This window comes from Triturus cristatus, chromosome 1_2 (genome assembly GCF_964204655.1).
Source record: "Triturus cristatus chromosome 1_2, aTriCri1.1, whole genome shotgun sequence".
NCBI classification, from domain to species: Eukaryota; Metazoa; Chordata; class Amphibia; order Caudata; family Salamandridae; genus Triturus; species Triturus cristatus.
The window spans coordinates 1,188,604,804-1,188,620,395 of NC_140580.1; the positions used below are offsets into that span (position 1 = coordinate 1,188,604,804).

Sequence of the window (15,592 nt, forward strand, 5' to 3'; positions counted from 1 at the left end):
TCATCTTGTGTACTAGGACTCGACCTGAGATATCAACCATCTTTATGTAGCCCATCTGGAGGAGGTGTGCTTGAATCATTAAAACATCATGCTTTAGTCCCCTCATGGGATTGGTTATTTAAGTAGCACTTGCGTCTCCCACTCCCAGCCATTCTTCCCACAAAACTCAACTACTAAACTTACAAAGTAATGTTTGGTCAATGATAAGGGCCACTGTGCACAGAGCCCACCACCAACCCCCATGCCTCTCCGCCCAGGAGTCACATTCGACTGGTGTGTTAGATATGGAAGAGGTGAAGAGCCCATAGCCTGGGACCACAAAGAAAAGGGGCAAGCCCTCAAACAAATACTCTACCAGGGGGCCCCATGTGTCATCGAACCCCGCTCTCTTGTCTTCTACTATACTTACCATCGCCAGAGCTCGCCACAGTTGAGCGTGCCATTGTGTTTGGGAAGGGCCCTCTAACTTCTTCCACACTGCAGCTACTGCCATGTTTTGCAGCCCCTAAGCACAACCACATGACGGAGTGATCCCCGTGAGTTTGGTGTTTTAAACTGGGGTCCCGGATCCCCAAGAAAGCGTGCTCCATTGTATTGGGAATTGGGTACCCCTGTATCGTCTAAATTTGGGATAAAATGTCTTTCCAAAAGGGCTATATTAAGGGACAGTCCCACTAGATATGCCTAAAATCTCCCAGGAGCCTGCATCTTCTCCACCATCTGTCGGAGGTATTAGGAAATATTTTGTTCAACTTCTTGGGGTGCAAGTACCACTCGTACATAATTTTATAGTGGCCCTCCCTTAAAAACATGGAGCAATTGTATTTGGAAATGTCCTTATATATGAAGCCCCATTGTATTCCCCTCAGTGGAGCAGTGAGAAGAGAATCCCCAAATCCTTGGTGTCTAGGAGTGGATCGGGGGCTTACTGTCCGTAAGAGCGTGTAAAGGCAGGAGATGGTCCCTCCCGAGGATGACCCTGATTGAGCGTATTTTTCAATTGGGAGTAGGTCTCTCGTTGTGGCGAGCTGGATCGGAGGTTGTTGTACCCAATGCTTGAGTTGTATGTAGAGGGTCTTCAGAGGGCTGAAGCTTAAAAGTTTTGGTGCAGTCTTCAAAAGACATCAACTTCCCTTTTTTAAAAAGATCCAAGATCATCAGGCAACCCCCCTCCCTCCAAGCTTCGAAAGGACCCTCTTGTTGTGCCAGTGGTGGGAACTTGGGGTTGAAACGAATGGGGGTGTTGGGGGGACGGGAAGCTGATCTGTTGAGGTCATCCCACACGCGTAGAGTGGTGGCGGTAGGGGTACTAAGCTATGCATTCAAGGACCGATTTTGTTTTGATTTCCAAAGGAGGTACCAAATCGTCCTCCCCACTATCTGTCGGTCCATATGAAGCCAAAGTTTTTCACATTCTCGTAGAACCAATCTGCGATCACCCGGAGTTGCGCCGCCCTATAGTAGCCGAGGAAGTCTGGTAGGGCTAGTCCCCCTTGCACCTTCACCTTAGTAGGCAACCGGTAGGATAATCGTGCCCTTAGACCCTGCCAAATAAACTTAGTGATCATCTTTTTCAAGTCAGAAAATAGAGCGCTTTTCACCGGTAAGGTCTGAAAAAGGTAAAGTTGCCTGGGCAGCACATTCAATGTAGTTGCATTAATGCACCCTACCGAGGAGGCATTGGAAGTTCTCCACCTGGCCAAGTCTGCCTTAATTTGTCGTAGCAAGGAGGGATAATTAGCTTCGTAGAGATTCAACAGTTTAGGGGTGAGCCTGATGCACAAATACATGATGTCTTTATTGGTATTGTAGAAGGGGGACAGATCCGCCACTGCTCGTATGGTGTCTCTGGGCAATGTTAGATAGACTGAGGAGATGGGACTCAGATAAATTAACGTTAAATCCCGAGGCCCTTTCAAAGGAGGTGAGCTCCTCTTGGATGGCTGGGAGAGAGGATAGGGGTCTCGTGAGTAGAAGTAACACCTCTTCCGCGAATAGGGAGATTTTATGCTCATATGTCCCGAAGGGCGCCCCGCTTATGCCTGGGTTATCCCTAATTCGCGCCGCGAAGGGTTCAATGCTGAGGGCAAAGAGGCGGTGGGATAGCGGGGAACATTGTCTGATACCCCGCGATAGGACAAAGGATTCCGAGGCTACCCCATTTACCCAAACCCGTAAGCGAGGAGTGAAGAAGTTAGCCCTCACCATGCCTATAAAGGTATTGTTAAAACCAAATTTCCTCATTATTCGTGTCACGAAGGCCCAATCAACCCGATCAAAGGCCTTCTAGGCGTCTAACGAGAGAAGGGCTGTAGGGATGCCTTTTTTCTGCACTTTTTCAATGAGGTGAACCACTTGTCGCAAATTGCCATGTGTTTGCCTCCCCTTAATGAACCCCGCCTGATCCGCCTCAATGAGGCATGGCATGACATTCACTAGGTGCGTAGCTAAAATTTTACAGTATAATTTGACATCCAGGTTTAGGAGCGCAATAGGCCAGTAAGAGGTGCAGTTTTTACGGTCCTTTCCTGGTTTGGGGATGACAGATTAAGGCTTCCCCCATGGAGGGGGTCACTTCTTGCATGGATGCAATATGGTTAAATAATAGCACCTGATGGGGAGCCAGCTCGGCCACGAAAGAACAATAGAAGTGAGCATTTAGGCCATCAGGGCCAGGAGCTTTGTGCAATATAAGTGAGTCTATGGCCTTCTGTACCTCCTCACAGGAGATGGGTTTACTTAGGTCCTTATGCGTGGAGGATGAAACCTGCGGTAACACAAGTGCTTCTAGGGATTTCTCCTCATCAAGTAGGGGGTCCGTGGAATAGAGGGACCGGTAGAAATCTCCAACAGTTCTGGCCTTTCCCTCCTTACTTTTCTGAGGTGTCCCCTTTATCTACAATCTGGGCTATAAACTCTTTTTCCTGCTTTGCTCTAAGCTGTCTTGCTAATAAGGCTCCCACTTTATTTCCCCCTTCTTAACTTCGGGCTTGTAGTCGCAGGATAGTTTTTTCCACCCCGTTGGTGTGAATTACTTGTAATTTCCCTTTTCAGCCGAGTGACTCTTCTAAGGTTCTGGACTGAGGGGTTGTCCTTATGGGCTGTTCTGCGCTTTGTAGTTCCCCTTCCAAGAGCTCCCTCTCCCCCTTATGCTGATTTTTTAATGTGGTTGCCAATTCAATGCACTTCCCCCGAATCACAGCATTGAAGGCATCCCAATTTTTAGCGAGAGAAGTCAGTGCGGGGTGGTTAAAGTACAAAAATTCCTTGATTGCCTTTATTAATTCATCTCTAAGGAGACAATTCCTGCCAAGAAAGTTGGGGAAGTACCATCTGATGTGCGTAGCACACGGGGGGCAGTCTAGCACCAACTCTAGAAGGGCGTGATCGGAGAGAGAGATTGGATGGAACTGGCATCCTAAGAGCGTATGGAATAGGGATTGACTAAGGAATGCGTGATCAATTCAGGAATAAGACCTGTGGGGGTGAGAGAAGAAGAGAAGTCCCTTGCCGAGGGGTGAAGACCCCTCCAGGCATCTAAAAGACCCAATCCCTGTAAAGCCAATTTAAGTGATTTGCTAAACACTCCCCCTATTGTTTTGTGTGGATGGGTAGTATCAAGTGACGATCCCAATACCAGGATGTCCACTGTAGCAAATCCCTCCAGTGCAGTCGGAAATGTGTTCAGGAACTCTTGCTGTCCAGAGTTGGGCCCGTAAACTGTGGCGAGAGTGCATGGCCTACCTCTCAACTCACCCTGATCATCAGGAATCTCCCTGCCTTGTCTGGCTTGGAATCTTGGAGGAGGAACGGGATAGAGGAATGGAAGAGAATAGCCACCCCATTGTGCTTTGTGTTTGCGAATAAGTGACAAATCTGTGGATAGGCCCTGGGTTTCAACCGCTGTTCGTCTTTTTTTGGAAGATGGGTTTCTTGCAGGGCAGCTATTTTTACATTATGGTCCAATAGACACTTCCACACGCTATGCCTCTTATTGGGGGAGTGAAGACCCCTTACATTCCAAGATTAACAGTTAATCAACATTGATCGTACAGAGAGTCTCCCTTTTCCCTCTCAGAATTTGCCCATGAGAACCATAGTGCCCTCTCCTCCTCCCAGGCCCCCACCATCATGATCCAGACCATGAAGTCTAATCGGATAGCGCTGTGATATTCAAACAAACTCAACATAAACATATGTGAACAAGAACGAAAAGCTCAGAGGTGCTCTGTCTCATAAGAGATCCTCAAGTTAGCATCTCCTGGGGGGACCCATTTCCGTCGCCCAGGCCTCCCTCGCAGCTAGTTGGTAGAAATTTTAAATTAGCCATTGGTCAATGTCAGCCAAGAAGACTAACATATATCTTCTCCCCCTCCAGCCTATGTATCCCCCCATACCCTCATGGAGGCCATGTGGTTCAGTGTCATCTTCAAACAGAGGCGGGCCCCCTTGAATCTTCAGCACCACAAATCCTCATTAATCTGTACCCACAGTTCCAATTTGAATCGGACCAAAGTGTCTCATTGCATATCACCCCAATGTTTTCTTGCCGCTTCTTCTCTGTTGCAGCCATGGGCCTCTGTTACGTTTGTCCAGTTGCGATTCCGTCCCCGTGCCTCCCGTTACCGTCGACTGATTCAGAGTGGGGATCTCGATGCCCAGGATGGATGCTGCTTACTCTATTTCCACAAAATGGAAGCTTTTACTGGATATGTCCAGCGATACTTTATTTTGCGTTCCCTTAGAGCTTCTGTGATCGGCCTGAAATGCTGGCGACGGACAAGTGTTGCTTGGGCCACATCCTGAAAGAACCAGCAGGAAGCATTCCGGATCAATATCTTATATAACGCGCAAGCTTTCTGTAGAATCAGTTCTATGGTTTTGAAGGAGCTAAATTTCACTAGAACATCCCTGGGTTTTCTGGGGTCTCCTGGTGGCCGCGGTCCCACCCTGTTGACCATTTCGAGCTGCACCTCTGGGCCATTCTCTCCCAGTACTGGCGCAAACTTGCCCATCATGAAAGCCTCCAGGTCAGGACCCTCGCAGCCTTCCACCAGGCCCGTCATCCGGATGTTGTTGCGACGGGAGCGATTTTCAAGGTCCTCACACTTAAATATCGTGGCCCTAAGTTGGTTGCGTAGGTCAGCAGAGCCTTCTTCAAGAGGTTGCACTCGATCAGCCAATTCATGGCACGTCGCTTCAAGATCCAAGGTGCGCGCCCCAAGCGAGTCCACGTCTGCCTGAAGGGCAGAGGTCTTCAAACTTTTTAATGCCGAGACCCCCTTGTCAAAATCTTTTAGGCGTTAGGACCCCCTCCTGATAAAAATTTCTAATACTTGGCACTCCTCTTCAGTGACAACTATCAACAACCATAAACACCCCCAATTCCCACAGCAAATCATTTTTACAGTGGGGAAATACTATTAAACAGTATTTAGCAAACCAAAGGTCAGTGAGCGTGAGGGCATAGTCAAAGCTGTGGCTAAAAACAAAGGGCCTTATTTATGAGGAATTGGTGTACGGCAGTGCCGCAAGTCTTCCTTCTGCGCTGCCCTACGCCAATGTGAAAGGGCAGGAATGCACCGTATTTATGAAATAATGTGCATTCCTGTCCTTTCTCTCTGCATTGGTGCACAAATTGCTGCCTAACGTCAATGTGGGCAGGATGGTTTTTGTGCAGGAAGGGGCACCTTCCTGCACAAAAACAATCCACAGCACAGAGGGCTTTTCCTCTTTCTTTGTGTGCTGCAGAATGCATCACACATGGAAAGAGGAAATAACGTCGAGAAATGAAAACATTTCTCCTCATTCCGCCGGCCATGGGGAGGAGTAAGGTTTTGCCGCTGCCCTAGGTTTACATGGTTTATTGGTGTTGCGTGGGAACACCCATCACAATGCCCATGGAGCGCCTACTTGACAGAGTAAGACAACGCAGCGACTTGCACTGCTTTGTCTTACTCCATATCTATGAGGCGATGCAAAGCCGCACAGGGTGACTTTGCGCTGCCTCAGATATGATTGAGACACTTGTGCTGCTGGGGCTTTAAAAAAGTGCTGCTTCGCAAGCCTCTCACAAATCAGCCCCAAAGTATTTGGTTAGTTCTTTAGGTCTTTCACCATCAGGTAGCTACATATACAATAATGGGTGGCTTGAATAAAAAATACATTTTAAAAAGTTGTTACTCGGAGGGAAATGCAGTGTAGTATGAAACCTCTATTAGTTAATGCACTGCAGAGGTCTGTGTGTAACCAGAGAGGCACAGAATTAAATTTGGTTGGTGCAGGGACTTGTGTATTTTTAGTGCTACGAGGTTACAGCCTGTGACAGAAAGCACTGTGAATGTTTAAGTCATTATTTTATGCTTGCATTACACACATTATAAGATAGACTGTTACAAACTGTTTTAGGATAAAAGTTAGCCTCCAAAATGTGGATTTTACATGACCATAAGCAAAGCAATTTTTTTTTGCTTAACTGCCCCTGCAACACCTCCTCAGGAGTACTATCCGCTGTGTAAATACAATTAGGATTAAAAGCATGCACTTCACAGCCCTGTTGTTAACTCCTAGTACTACCACTTAAAAAAAAAAATCTTTGCCATCACAATGCTTGGAGTGAATCGAGCAATTAAAGCCAGAACTGCTCCCAAGCACCCTTTAGGTTTGCAGATTAACTCATAGCGCAGGTTTGCAGGGTTGTATTTCATTCAGAAAAGCAGGCACCCTGCCACAAAGGATTGTTGTACCTGTCTGTTGGGCCTCTTCATTCCACAGCACAGAAGCCTCAACTAACTTAAGCTGAAGCATTTTAAGGATCAAATTAAGTGTCCAGACGGTTGTCATTTTCCTAAAGAAGAGCTTATGCTCTGGACTCCAAGTAGAAATGAGGCCTGGAAATGCGCTAACCCCTTCCCAAGGCCCCCCTGGGGGTCGCGCCCCACAGATTGAATACCTCTGCTGTAGGGCCACCAGTTTTCCTCCAATCTCTGCTTTAAAAGCGTCAAACGAGGACCCCACATCAACCTTATTATCTTTTCTGAGCTCTTTTTTTAACTCCGTCAGGGACGCCATCAGATTCTCCCTTGTGAGCGCCTTTCCGCCACTAGTAGAGGCCCCCCCCCCTTCTTTGTCCCCACCCGATGTGGTTGCACCGAAGTAGTTGGAAACCTTAGTGGTCTGCGCTTTCTTTGACGGCATATGGGGTGGGGCGCGGAGTCAGCTCAAGGCCCCCCTGTAGCGAGCTGATGAAGGTGAGTAGTGCTGAATCTGAGGGAGAGTGTGTAAAGATTTCGCCACTTCACGTCGCCGCCTGGGGCCCCATCCTCGTAAGAGTAGGAGCACACCACTCTTAGCCCAAACCCCAGGATCTTGAGTTGGGCGCCTCACAGGGCTCAAAGTGGCTCCTTCTGGTCGAAATAGCTGTCGAGATGTAGTGTCCGGTCTTGGGGTTCAGTCACGAGGTCGTAATAATATGCTTGAGGCCACTTGACCCCGTCACAATAGGGCCAGGATAGCCAGCTCTAAGGCTACCCTGTCGATGCAGGCCGGTCAGGGCTTTCTCCCCATGCTTCTGGATGCAGTGTGCTGAAAATTGGTCCCTCTCTCATGTGTGGCCCTCCATTTCTCTGCTTGGCGACCATGTGGGGGGGTGTGTTACATATGAATGGGCCTCAGTGGGGACCAATCGCGCCCAGATTCCCGGGTGGGTCTTCGCGCCGCTCTCAGGGCTCAGAATGGATCCCCCAGGACATCGCAGGTGCTGCTGTGTAGGGGGCCTGCTCTATGGTCCAGTCACGAGGCCGTGTCTTCTTGCTAGATGTTGCCTGACCCTCGCCATCTTAGTATCAGGGAAGACATCACCAGGGCTCCTCAACATCCACAATTAGACCAAGGGGCCCCCCCGCTCACCAGAGTGCAGCACGCCGATAGTCTGATTTTTACTGTATTGGCACCACAGAGGATTTCAGGGCTCTTAACTTGGATGCTTGTCCAGTGTTTTCTGCAGGTAGCGGGGACATGGGTCTGCTCCAGAGTCTGTTTTCGGGGACCACCATGGCCCGAAGGCAGTGGGGTTGCAGAAGCAACCTTAGTTGGGTTTGTCACGCGATGGGAGTCTTTCACCTGAGCACTCACGTGCCATTCAGGGTAGAGTCGGAGCTTTCACCACTGCTAGCCAGTAGTATAGGGATGTCCATCAGCCCTGCTTGTGCCTTAGTGTCCTCTGTCCTTGCTCCGGCTGTGACGATTGCTCCCCGAAAAGATCAGCTGTATCTTTAGTATGCTGTAGCTGCATGATGGAGTGGGCCCAACAATGTTCACTTCGCTCTCGAAGCATTTTCTGCGAGCGAAAAGCTAGACACGCCTCCCATGACAGCTTGTTGAGAACCTGGGACGAACGGAGATGGCACACCTTGTGCTGATCTTGCCTGGAATACTTGGCGTGACACTTGGGGCAACAGCTGAATGGCGTCTTCTCCATCCCCTGTTGTTTTCGAGTGTATGTAGTTTGTTGTTGGAGTTGGTGTCTCAAGTAGAAAGAGCTGTAAAACTGGGCCCGAGCCCGGACAGGCAAATTGAAAATGTGAAGGAAAACTAGTCTGTGTGGCGATTGTCGAAGTGCCGGTCAATGGATAACTAAGAAAACTGGGCGCAGGGAAGGCCTCGTAGCAGTGAACGAGCTTCAGTCACGGAGCACCACAATTGACGTCCGAGCCCGACGGGGGAAAAAATAACAATTCAACAAAGGAGCCAATGAAAAAGCGCAGTACAGACTAGAGGAGGGGAAGGTCCAAGCCCAACACTGAATGGCAGGTGCAAATGCTAATCATAAGTATCTACGGCCAACACATGGTAGGAATATACATTTACCAAACCTCTCATCTGAATAACAGCTTCACAGCTGGCGCTGGAAGCCCAGAACATGGGGGTCCTGGCTATTGCAGCCTGCATTAGGACCCCAGCCCCTGCCCTATTCAGGCTATCAGGGTCTCTGCCGGAAGTCCAGGACATGCCAATTTCCTGTTATTGGGGCCACTGCGGAAAGCCATGGACCTGCCCTTTCATGCCTACTGGGGTCTTTGCTGGGAGCCCAGGACACGCCAGCCCTGGCTCTGGAGGTCTGCTCTGGGAGCCTAGGACCTCCCCTGTCCTACCTGTACAGGGAGCGGAGTACCAGCACTGTCCTGCCCATCGGGCCTGCACAGGGAGCGGAGTACCAGCACTGTCCTACATATCGGGGCCCGCACAGGGAGCTCAGGACCAGCACTGTCCAGCCTATCGGGGCCAGCACAGGGAGCTCAGGACCAGCACTGTCCTGACTATCTGGGCCAGCACAGAGAGCTCAGGACCATCACTGTCAAGCCTATCGGGGCCCCCACGTAGAGCTCAGGACCAGCACTGTCCTGCCTATCAGGGCCCGCACAGGGAGCTCACGACCAGCAGTGTCCTGCCTATCAGGGCCCGTACAGGGAGCTCTGGGCCCGCACTGTCCTGCCTATCATGGTCTGCATAGGGAGCTCAGGACCAGCACTGTCCTGCCTATCGGTGCCCGCACAGGGACCTCAGGACCAGCACTGTCCTGCCTATCCGGGCCTGCACAGGGAGCTCAGGACCAGCACTGTCCTTCCTATCTGGGCCCGCAAAGGGAGCTCGAGACCAGCACTGTCCTGCCTATCCTGTAGTGTAGTTCCTATTTCCCTTATAGGCTCTGCGCATTGGAATAATGTACACTATAGTTTTTGCATAGGACTAAGGTCAGTATGCTCCTATCGAGTCCATTAAACTTAATCACTTTGTATGCCAGCTAACTCAGAGGTCACTAGAAACTTCTTGAATAAACAAGAAGGGATGAGTTTCTGACAACCGCATAAACATAGGTCAAAAATGAAGAAGGGGGGGGGGACCAGGAGCCTATTCAGGTCCAGTGTCCGTGCTCCACAAATAGACGTATAACAAGGGGGGACACTGTTCCAAGAGTAGGGTGTGTATTACAAGACCTTACCCTCCCCTTCGGGACTAGTTCCTTGAGACCGGGGATGCACATCTGCCTCTCTCCTCTTCTTCTTTCCTAAATGACAACTTTATTTCCCTTAGAATCGGAACGTGTCTCAGAATCGTGGAAACAATAGATAACAGTTTCACTCAGTCAATCAAATCATGCTTAGTTTCTCCAGAGTTACATAGAAATAGATAGACGGGCGTTTCAATAAAAGGATTTATTGAAGTCTTGTTTCTCGTGTACGAGATAGGAGCTGTTATAATCATTAGACAGTAAGCAAGATATAATACGCACAGCGAAAGCAGTAAGAAGAAATAATACTGCAATGGGAATCTATGCCTAAATAAGGGAAATGCAAATTGTGCCTATATAAGGACATGATTCAGGGAAACCTATGTACGGGCATCTAAATCAAAACAACAATCTGAACCCGCACAGGGAGCTCAGGACCAGCACTGTCCTGCCTATCCGGGCCTGCACAGGGGGCTCAAGACCAGCACGGTCCTGCCTATCGGGGTCTGTACAGAGAGCTCAGGGCCAGCACTGCCCTGCCTATCTGGGCCCGCACAGGGACCTCAGGACCAGCACTGTCATGCCTATCGGGCCCCCAAGTAGAGCTCAGGACCAGCACTGTCCTGCCTATCAGGGCCCACACAGGGAGATCAGGACCAGCACTGTCCTGACTATCCGGGCCCGCACAGGGAGCTCAGGACCAGCAATGCCCTGCCTATCGGGGCCCGCACAGGGAGCTCAGGACCAGCAATGCCCTGCCAATCGGGGCCCGCACAGGGAGCTGAGGACCCGCACTGTCCTGCCTATCAGGACCCCACGTAGAGCTCAGGACCAGCACTGTCCTGCCTATCTGGGCCCGCACAGGGACCTCAGGACCAGCACTGTCATGCCTATCGGGCCCCCAAGTAGAGCTCAGGACCAGCACTGTCCTGCCTATCAGGGCCCACACAGGGAGATCAGGACCAGCACTGTCCTGACTATCCGGGCCAGCACAGAGAGCTCAGGACCAGCACTGTCCAGCCTATCGGGGCCCCCACGTAGAGCTCAGGACCAGCACTGTCCTGCCTATCAGGGCCCGCACAGGGAGCTCACGACCAGCACTGTTCTGCCTATCGGGGCCCGCACAGGGAGTTCAGGACCCGCACTGTTCTGCCTATCGGGGCCCGCACAGGGAGCTCAGGACCAGCACTGTCCTGCCTATCCGGGCCCGCACAGGGAGCTCAGGACCAGCAATGCCCTGCCTATCGGGGCCCGCACAGGGAGCTCAGGACCAGCAATGCCCTGCCTATCGGGGCCCGCACAGGGAGCTCAGGACCCGCACTGTCCTGCCTATCAGGACCCCACGTAGAGCTCAGGACCAGCACTGTCCTGCCTATCAGGGCCCGCACAAGGAGCTTAGGACCAGCACTGTCCTGCCTATCCGGGCCCGCACAGGGAGCTCAGGACCAGCACTGTCCTGCCTATCGGGACCCACACAGGGAGCTCAAGACCTGTACTTACCTGCCTATCGGGACCAGCACAGAGAGCTCAGGACCAACACTGTCCTGAATATCAAGGTCTGCACTGGGAGGTTTAGATGTATTCTGTGCATCGGACATTGCACTTGGAGCTCAGAGAGGGCCTTGCCTTTCAATCAGTGTTTACTATAGGAGCGCACAACAATCACTGCCCATCAGCGTCAGCACCACCACAGCCATAGCTAGCAGTGTCAGCACAAGGAGCACCTCCACTGCCATAGCTGACAGTCTCAGCACTGGGAGCACCTTCACAGCCATAGCTAACATCATCAGAACTAGGAGCACCTCCTCAGCCATGTCATCACAAGGAGCACCTCTACTGCCATAGCTAGCAGGGTCAGCAAAAGGAGCACATCCACTGCCACAGCTAGCACTGGGAGCACCTCCAATGCCATAGCAGGCAGCGTTGGCACTAGGAGCACCGTCAGCACTAGGAGCACCTCCACAGCCATAGCTAGCCGCATCAGCACAAGGAGCACCTCCACTGCCATAGATAGCAGCGTCAACACTAGTAGCACCTCTGCTGCATTAGCTAGTAGCATCATCACTAGGAGCACCTCCACAGCCATAGCTAGCAGTGTTGGCACAACAAGCACCTTCACCACCATAGTCAGCAATGTCAGCACTAGGAGCAACTCCACAGCCATAGCTAGCACCGTCAGCACTGGAAGCATCTTCACTGCCATTGCTAGCAGTGTCAGCACAAGGAGCACCTCCACTGCCATAGCTGACAGTGTCAGCACTGGGAGCACCTCCACAGCCATAGCTGACAGTGTCAGCACTGGGAGCACCTCCACAGCCATAGCTGACAGTGTCAGCACTGGGAGCACCTCCACAGCCATAGCTAACATCGTCAGCACTAGGAGCACCTCCACTGCCATAGCTAGCATCGTCAGAACTAGGAGCACCTCCTCAGCCATAGGTAGCCACGTCAGCACAAGGAGCACCTCCACTGCCATAGCTAGCAGGGTCAGCAAAAGGAGCACATCCACTGCCACAGCTAGCACTGTCAGCACCTCCAATGCCAGAAGCTGGCAGCGTCAGCACTAGGAGCACCTCCACTGCCATAGCTAGCACCGTCAGCACTAGGAGCACCTCCACAGCCATAGCTAGCCGCATCAGCACAAGAAGCACCTCCACTGCCATAGCTAGCATCTTCAGCACTAGGAGCACCTCCACTGCCATAGCTAGTAGCGTCAACACTAGCAGCACCTCTGCTGCATTAGCTAGCAGCATCATCACTAGGAGCACCTCCACAGCCATAGCTAGCAGTGTTGGCACTACGAGCACCTTCACCACCATAGTCCGCAATGTCAGCACTAGGAGCAACTCCACAGCCATAGCTAGCACCGTCAGCACTGGGAGCATCTTCACTGCCATAGCTAGCAGTGTCAGCACTAGGAGCACCTCCACTGCCATAGCTAACAGTGTCAGCACTAGGAGCACCTCCACTGCCATAGCTAACAGTGTCAGCACTGGGAGCACCTCCAAAGCCATAGCTAACAGCGTCAGCACTAGGAGCACCTCCACTGCCACAGCTAGCACCGTCAGCCCTAGGAGTACCTCCACTGCCATAGCTAGCACTGTCAGCCCTAGGAGCACTGCCACAGCTAGCACAGTCTGCACTAGGAGCACCTCCACTGCCAAAGCTAGCAGCGTCAGTACTAGGAGCATCTCCACTGCCATAGCTAGCAGCGTCTACCCTAGGAGCACCTCCACTGCCATAGCTAACAGCGTCAGCACTGGGAGCACCTCCACTGCCATAGCTGGCAGTGTCAGCACTGGGAGCACCTCCACAGCCATAGCTAACACCGTCAGCACTAGGAGCACCTTCACTGCCATAGCTAGCATCGTCAGCACTAGGAGCACCTCCACTGCCATATCTAGCAGCGTCAGCACTGGGAGCACCTCCACTGCCATAGTCAGCGATGTCAGCACTTGGAACACGTCCACTGCCATAGCTAGCACCGTAGGCACTAGGAGCCATAGCTAACAGTGTCAGCACTAGGAGCACATCAACTGCCATGGCTAGGAGCGTCAGCACTAGAAGCACCTCTACTGCCATAGTTAGCAGCGTCAGCACTAGGAGCACCTTCTTTGCCATAGCTAGAAGTGTCAGCACTGGGAGCACCTCTGCATCCATAGCTAGCAGCATCTGCAATAGGAGCACCGCCATAGCCATAGCTAGCAGCATCAGCACTAGGAGCACCTCCACTGCCATAGCTAGCAGTGTCAGCACTAGAAGCACCGCCTCTGCCATAGCTAGCAGCGTCAGCACTGGGAGCACCTCCTCTGTGTGAGACCGGCCTCACGGCGTTGCCCTCCCAATCATCCAGCCAACCTGCAACCACCCTCAAGACACGACATCTCCGACTCCGGCCGTCCCAGCCACCCAGATCCGAGGGCCGGCCAGAGCCCTGACAGACTCGACACCCTACCACGCATGTCCGACCGGGGGAGCGGGAACCCTCGAGCCAGACCGAAAGGCGCCAGCCCAGTCACACCTCGGGTCGCCTTCCCCGGGAAGACTCGATCGGCCACCAGGCCCCTGGGGAGCAGGCGCCTCCCCTGCCGAGCGTCTGGGGTCCCTCCCAGACCCACCTGAAAAGACCAAAGAAGTGAGCGGCAGGAAATCCCGCCGAACCCCCTCCGTCACCCCAGTCCCCCCTCTGCGAGGACCCCGGACTTCAAAGAGCAAGCGGAGTATAACAAGGGGTGCCGGAGAAACGAAGGCGGAGAAGACCTGGAACCATCCGAGCCTGCTGACGCTGTCGCGGCTCCTGAACGCTGAAGTCACCTGGGCCTGCTGAGTGACTCGCGGCCTCTTGCTATCGAACCATCTGAGCCTGCTGACGAGGTCACGGCTCCCGAGCACGGAACCACCTGGGCCTGCTGAGTGACTCGCGGCCTCTTGCTATCGAACCATCTGAGCCCTGCTGACGAGGTCGCGGCTCCCGAGCACTGAACCACCTGGGCCTGCTGAGTGACTCGCGGCCCCCAGCTATTGAACCATCTGAGCCTTGCTGACGGAATCGCGGCTCCCGAACTCCGACCACCTGTGCCTGCTGAGAGACTCGCGGCGCTCCCCTTGAGGACGACTCGGTAAGAGATCGCCCAGAGAATCGACACCCTCCCGCTCGAGGATTGTGAGCTATCCGCAGGGTAGTACGCAGAGACACTATCTTGAAAGACTGTCCCGCTACCCCCATTCCCCACGACCGATTTGTGGTACTTCGTGCCACTGCTGTATTACTTGCATCTTGGATCATAAAGATCCCTTGAAAATCATCGATAAAAAAGACCTATCGTCCTACAAAGAATACGTGTGGTGTCACTCTGTTCGTAGTGTATATCAGGGTGTGCGCGCCTAGTTCGGCCTACGTGGGAGAGGTGGGTCAAAGGGGTGGGCGAGACGGGCATCGAACCCCCCTCCGGCGAACGCCTTTCCAACATTTGGTGGCAGACGACGGGATCCGAGCCGACACCGAAAGAGAGCGTGCAGTAAACGACTGACACACTACCAAACAGAGATGGAAGGAGAAACCTCCCTGGGTGCCGCAGGTACCGAAATAAGCTCACCGTTCCGAGAGGATCAATTGGACTATTACACACAGAGAATTAAAACAGTTTTGCAAAGACCTTGGCATCGCTACCACCGGATTAAGCACAAAGGAAGACTTCCAGAAAGTATTGAAAACCTGGGTCGAGACGGGGGCGCCCCCGACCCAAACGGAAGGAGACTCTGCCCATGAACCACAAAGCATCCCGGCGAGAAACAACGGGCCAGAGGGGAACCTGTCCCCCGAGGAGCTAGCGGACCGAGAGAGAAGCCGCAACCACGAACTTGAACTGGCAAAACTAAAAACTGAGGGAGAACTAAAACTAGCAGAGAAGATGTTGGCCGTCGAGCAGTTACGGCTACAAGGGGAACTCGAAGAGAAGAGACGCCAAAGAGAGCACGACGAAAAGAAGCTCCAGCTAGAACATGAACGCAGCCTGAAGGAGATCGAGTGGCGGGCTAAAAACGAAAAGTCACAGCCACCCGGGAACCCACCGCCCGCTCCCA

The 15,592-nt window shown here is 52.3% G+C and overlaps 1 protein-coding gene across 1 annotated transcript in view; it reads right to left on the minus strand.

The window, feature by feature from the left end:
- TOR2A (torsin family 2 member A) overlaps positions 1 to 15,592 on the minus strand; it is a 119,176-nt gene that overhangs the window by 751 nt on the left and 102,833 nt on the right. The window lies entirely within an intron of this gene.